This window comes from Perna viridis, chromosome 10 (assembly GCF_037379345.1).
Source record: "Perna viridis isolate PV_CMFRI_1.1 ecotype Kerala chromosome 10, ASM3737934v1, whole genome shotgun sequence".
Taxonomy (NCBI): domain Eukaryota; kingdom Metazoa; phylum Mollusca; class Bivalvia; order Mytilida; family Mytilidae; genus Perna; species Perna viridis.
In genome coordinates this window covers 40230975-40238435 of record NC_142454.1, presented here as the reverse complement: position 1 = coordinate 40238435, position 7461 = coordinate 40230975, and positions in this window count along the sequence as shown.

Here is a 7461-nt window from a genome sequence, read left to right as displayed (position 1 = left end):
ATAAAGAACCATTAAGGTGGAACAGCAATATGTTTTAATTACACTTAAATTAGATTGAATTTGAAAAAAAAAGTATTGTGGTAAATATCGACAAAAAAGTATTGACGTGTCAGCAGTGGGATGATGCAAAAAAGTACCGAAGTGTCAGCAGTGGGATGATGCAAAAAAGAAGTACCGAAGTGTCAGCAGTGAAATAATGCAAAAAAGTCAAAATCCAACATCATGGCCTAAATTTGAACAAGTCTTTGTCTCTGGATTGCATTCTTTTGATTACCGCTATAACCTTGCTTCCCTTGATTACTCCTTAACATACAAGTTTTCATTTAGGTTTAGTAAGGTTAGTACTAAGGTCACGGTTCCAAAGTAGTAAAAATCATTGTGTTGGCACCACTGATGGTTTGAACTCCATTCTCCCACTTAAGCCTTAGAGTCTCACTGATTACCCTGATTTAAATATCGGGCAATTCTCTCCCACAGACCCTCTCGACCGAAAAAGACGCTAATTTTTTTGCCAAGTGATTGCAAATCTAATCGTTGATTTCAAGCACTACAAACTTTATGTACATGAATTATTTCTTCACACATATGTATTTATCGACTCTTTAAATTTGTCTTTACCGAGATATTTAACTCATATATTAGTAAATGATTTATTAACAAAAAAGGTGTATTAAAAACTCTGGATTTATTTATCGGCAACATATGTGTCCAATGCAGTGGACGCATTTTTCAAAAGACGGTTTGCATTCCAATTAAAACAAATTGTGCTATTCACTTGCCGACCCATTCTTCCACTCTTATGAGGCTGACTTAATAATTTATCTGATCCAAAAAAAAAACGTTTATCAAGACTTTTTGATCTACGTGTCCGCACTATAGATGACGTATTGTATTTAAACAATCCTAGTTTCAATTCCTATGCATCGCATCTACCACAAAGAACTAAAGATAAGGGACACTACAGACACTGTGAGGTCATCCTCATATTTGGCCTACACTTGGAAAAGAAAAATTCATTACCAAACTATACGACAAACACGATGACTTCTCAACTTTCCAAAATCTGTGGCATCACTTCAGCACTTGATTATGGAGTTTTCATATCACAACTCAAACGTTATGCCAGGTCCTACGGTAGTTACGCGGACTTCTTTCACAATGCTAGACTTCTTACAATTAGGCTTTTGGAACAGGGTTATGTTGCTTCAAGACTGAAGTAATTACTACAGAAGTTGTATGGGCATTATCATGAAATCGTTACAGTGTATCTACCTGCACCATGACAATCAATTTGTTCACCGTGTTATTGGTTTGCTTTACTCCTCCGTCTGCCCAGAACGTGACATTTTATGAGCAACAACACATGTTGACAGAGTGTGTCATCTAACAGACTTTGTCGTCTAAAAACACCTGTTAACAGAGTGTGATATCTACCAGCACCTGTTAATAGTGTGTATCATCTAACAACATCTGTAAACAGAGTGTGTCATCTAACAACACCAGTTAACAGAGTGTGTCATCTAAGAACACCTGTTAACAAAGTGTGTCATCTAACAACACATGTTTACAGAGTTTGTCATCTTACAACACCTCTTAGCAGAGTGTGTCGTCTTACAACACATATAAACAGAGAGTGTCATTTTACAACACATATAAACGGTGTGTGTCATCTTACAACACCTGTTAACAATGTGTGTTGTCTTACAACACCTGTTAACAATGTGTGTTGTCTTACAACACATATAAAACAGAGTGTGTCATCTTACAACACATATAAACAGAGTGTGTCATCTAACAATACATGTAAACAAGGTGCGTCACCTAACAACACCTGTGAACCGAGTGATCATCAAACTACACATATAAAAAGAGGGAGCATACATAAAGCATTCAAAAACACATTGAAAAAAGGGTGTGTTGTTATAGCACGTGTAAAGAAAGGGTGTCATTTTATAACACATTAAAAAGAGGGCTTGTTGTTATAGCACATGTAAAGAAAGGGTGTCATTTAATAACACATCAAAAAGAGGGTGTGTTGTTATAGCACGTGTAAAGAAAGAGTATCATTGTATAACACTGTAAAGTTAGAGGTTGTCATTTTACAACACATGTTTTCACGTAGGGCATGTGATTATTACCTAATTTCGTAACAGTATAAGGTACATGTATAACAACGTAAAAAATGCCAGTATAACATTTTCGTGAAAAGATTAGCATGTTTTTTGCATGTTCCTAGAATGAAGGTACTAAAAATAGGAAATCAGTTGATAAATCAACGCCTGGTGTGTTTAAAGAACACGACTTTCTTAGCAAATCCCACAATTTAAAATAACTGAAAAGTGCACAAAAACACGAACTTTACTAGAAACAGAATGAAATATTAAAATCTAAAAACTCACTTCAGTTAATGGTAGCCTGGCAAAATATGCTTGTGGACATGATAACGTGGTCATGATAATTCCACAGCAGATCCGCTCAATTACCCGAAATTACCTTTTTCAAAAGACATTTAACAAATTATGAAATCCTGAAGTAACCAGCATTCCTGAATTCATAGTTCAACGAACAAGAAATTAAATAGCGAATACTTCTAACAAAATATTTTTTTCTCAGAAAAGCAAATATGCATCTTTGATAGTGTATCGATTGAGAAAAATCGTTCTTTAAGCTAGTGGTATGGAAAACAATTGAAAAGACGAAGAATGTAGGAAATTCCAGATGTGAAGTTTTTAACTGCGGAGATCCGGTTCATTTGGAAAAAAAAGAACTCTTAATTTACGTTTGTGTTGACTGTCGGCAATAAGTGGATGACCGTTACATGTATATCAAATTTAAAGATGAGAATATAATTCATTAGAATTAATTCAGTCATTTACACCATCACCACAAAAATTGCTTGTCGTAATCATGACTTCGTTGATCGTTACGATGTATCAATCTGCACCGTGAGAACCGATTTGTTCACTGTTTCATAGCTTCCTTTTTCTCTTTGGTATATCCTGGACGTGACAATTTATGAGCTACTCGGTGTGTGTTTCTGGAAAAGTAGAGGACGGTAACCCTACCGTTGCACCTAGTCAATGCTCCTTGTTTTTTCTTGTAGTCCGGACTTCTTTATTTGTTTATTTGTACGTATTTTTGATACTGTTTTATGATCTGTGTAGTGTTAGTCTATTTTCCCTATTTAATTATTATTCTAGGAATAAATTCTTTTAGCTACCGCTCGAATCTTGGTTCCCTTGATTATACTCTTTCATTTACAAACCTTTTTAATTCTTGATTTTATTGAAATGATTTGTTTTGGTCGTATGATGTCTAAAGAATCAGGTGTAAAGTTACTGTAGCTAATTTATCGGATGATGTCAGCAAATAATTTTTCATTAAAAAATATGAAAAATATGCCAATATGGCAGTTGTCTACATGATATGTGGCAGAATGGTTTAATCTTGGATATCTGCCACGATTGTTGTGTTATGGTTGTTTTATTTATTTATTTATTTTTTTTTTGTAATAGTTACAGCTGTCATATTATTGAATTATTCAAATTTATGATACGAAAAGTTTTCTTAAAACATAAACAATTCGCATGATAGCAATAAAAATTATAATACTAACCATGGTCAATTATATAAGAAAATAGAAATTAAACTACTCAAAAAAATATACTGCTTTGATAATGGAAATCATATTGTATGACAGAATGCATTTTTTTTATCGCTAACAACAGTTAGTTTTTTAAAGCAATCATTCTAAAAACTACACAACGATCTATTTACGATTCGGCTTTGATACGAATTCACTGTCTGTCTATGATTTTGATCTCTGACAACAATACGTTTTTAAAGGAATTATTTTGATCATTTCTGGGAAAATTATTTATTGCAACATATTCACAATACTGCCCTTTTACAATTCAGTTGTTTTTTTTTTCATTTTTCACAAAGGCAAGGTTGGTGTTTAAAATGGCCTGTCCATCCGGGTTTTTTATCGTGCCATGACAAAAATAAAAATGAGTATATGTTTATATACTTCAATAAACATGTATAATATATGTTCATTCTCACTTCTTTTTAGTATTAAGTACCAGTCCACATAAAATTCAGACACTGCAAATGGTTAAGTGATTCATGTAAAGGAGAACTCACTAATGAACAATTTATTTCAGTCTACATATGCTATTCCTTCACATAACAACATTTTTTTCTGCATTCATATTTGCACTTCATGCATTCAACTCCCACTAAAACCAACCAATTCAAGTCAAATCAAGAACGATAACTCTTCCAAAGTGCAACTATCAACTCGTGGATCGCTACGGTGTATCTATCTGCGCCATGAAAACTGATTTGTTAAACGTGTCATAGTTTTCCTTTCCTCGTTTGTCTACCCCGGACTTGGCTTTTTATGAGCAACTCGGCGGATGTTTCTAGAAAAGCAGTGGATAAGCGCTTATCCTACCGGTGCACCTGGTCCATGCTCCCGGTTTTTAGTGGAGTCCGAGTTGCTCATTTGCTTTGTTACTTTTTTGTATGACTTTTATTACTTTATGTTCTTTGTTATGTATGTCTGTTTTCCATGTCTGGTCTGTCCCTGGATTACATTCTTTTGAATACCGCTATAACCTTGGTTCCCTTAATTTCATGTACAATCTATATGTTTTCTATCCCAAAAGCCCAACAACCAAATGAAAAACTAAGACTGATCAGTAACTGTTTCTGAAAAAGACATAACACTGAATTCGTTGGGTTTTTGACTCAGCTTCTGTCTGACTTTTAGAAAGACTGCTACTGCTAGAAAGTTTTTTTTTTATCAGTTTGTCTCTTGTACGGCATTGTTGGTGTGTCTATTTCTGAGAGTGGTCTTTCGTTTACAAAGGATGCTAAACTCTCCATCACATTCTGAAGATACAAAAATTAAACCTGATGTAGAAAAAATCATCAGATAGCTGATCATAGACATAGTAAAAATTATTCAGCAGAATTTATCATGAAATAGACTTACCAATAGTAGTTACAGGTAAAACAACAACAATGTCAGCCACTAAGCTCACATTTGGAAATGTCTTTCTATACTTAGTGGCCATAAGTGTCATTATTTCTGCTTTGCTGTTACATTCTTGTTCGTATTTGTCCTGACTGGTATGTCTGATTCGTTGTTTGGACAGCTTATTCTAGTTGCTCATTTACTTATGTTACTTTGTATGTAGTATTTTATGTTCTATGTTGTGTGTGTCTGTTTTCCATGTCTGGTCGTTGTCCTTGGATTTCATTCTTTTGATTTCTGCTAGAACTGTGGTTCCCTTGATTACTCTTTATGGTTCATCATCATCATCAGCCTTCTTTCATTGGCTGGTTTAGTATTCTTTTTATATTCTTCATCTTCGGCCTAACCATTTCCTCGTTTGCAGAAAGGAAAACAGAACCTTGGCGGTCGGCTGTCTGTCCGTGAAAACAAATCTACGAGGCTCGATTAAATTATGAAATTTGACGGTGTGGAACCGAAAAAAAAATCCGTTAATTCAAAAATATTCCGTCCACTTTGTTGGAAGGAAATGTGGTCGGCCTAGAAAAAAATCAGCTTAATCTGGGAATGGAAAAACACAACAAGTTCAATAGAAATAACGTCCTTTTATATAATATGGAAACAAAGGTGAAAGATAATATATAAACAAATTTATTACACTTTATTTTTAGATTAGATTTATAATTATGAACTGATCTGACAAAAAAACTAGAGTTGAATGAATATCCAAATGCGGCTTGACATTTTTTCCCAAATCATACCTGGCGTATCAGGTGGCAGATTTATACGTATTATGTGGCCGATTTGGCCGTATCAGGTGACATACTTATGCGTTTGTCTGAAAGATCTTATTATATTTTTTCTCCGGACGTTAGAGAGAACGGCATATTCTCTAACGGGAAAAAAATTCACACGATGTGGCTGGTCATTTTTCATTAAAATTTCTGTGTGTCGCCTTCTGCGTTTGCTTATGAATGTCCCTTCTGTTTCAAACGGAAAGACTTTCTTATAATTATCATTGTTTTATTCGCCAGAGTTCAAAGAAGATACCATTAGTTGCATATCTTGTCGATACTTGGTATATAGTTTGGGCATTTAAAGGTTCTTGGAAATTGGTCTTGTTAAAACAGTCTATTTATAGTTACAGATGTATCATCTTCAAAACAAAAAATCTCGTTTTGTAACAATCTCGCCGTTGAAAGTACCCAAAAACCGAAATCTTTTTATTGTTCAGAAACAGTCTGAAGTGCTATTTTGACAAAGTTTCGAACAAACGTTTATTTTCTCACTTACGCGATTTAGCGGTCTAAAATAAAAAGATGTTAGTCACTAATACTTTTAAACTGTAAGTCGTAAAAACTTGGGACCTTCGCCATTGATCTTAGATGATATATTATACATTTTAAATGTTAGAGTCAAAGGTCAACGATGTACTAAGAATTTAACTTGGATTTGTTAATATGATAACTCCAAAATGTAACAGATATCAAACAATTATGTTTGAAAGTAAAAATCAAACCGAAAATGTACCTTGATAAGATCTACATTCTATATATAGAATTTTAATGACGTGTTTGGAGGTGCAGCCTGAAAATCGTCATTTTTGCAGTCTTAAGTTATACTGATCAATAATGGTAAACCATGAAAGGCTTTTACAGAAAGAAAAGTACTTTTTATTACAAATGATCTCAGAATTACAATTTCTACAAGAAAGTTATATATATCCACTCGGCATTTCAAAAATGGAAAGAGTAATTGTCGAATAACTGATTTCTTAAATGCCATTTCTACAGCAAAGGTATTTTTTGAATGAAAAATAAAATAGCGACCGTATATATATATATATATATATATATATATATATATATATATATATATATATATATATATATTGGGGTTTTTTTTGGCGTTCAGAAGCTCTAAATCAAAACAATATAGTTATGATATTTTGAAACCAAAAGTGACTTTTTATGTCTCTAGTAACAAGGTTATACCCAAGCGTATGTTTTTTTTGAATTCAGAATATTATATTTTCAAACTGTAACAAGCTTAGTGATATGTTACCTTAACTTGCGGTAAGATGCTAATCCAAGGTTATTGTACTCATGTACTGTTGTAAAATTATTGATGATTTTGCGCTGTGTTGAGATTGAACTGAATCACAATATACGTAACTTAATGAGGTAGACCTATGATAAGGGACGCAACTCTAACAAATCATTGGAGCGTTTGTGTTCAGCATTTTACATCAATCTCATTTAAGCATCAAAGTCACTTGATCTGATTTCATTCTGTTTCAAATGAAAGCTTGATGGGCTTTTTGTGAAATTGAATATAATACAAACATATCACCTACCGGTGCATCTCGTCCATGCTCCCAGATTTTAGTGGAGTCCGAGTTGCTCATTTGATTTTGTTACTTTGTATGTATGATTTTA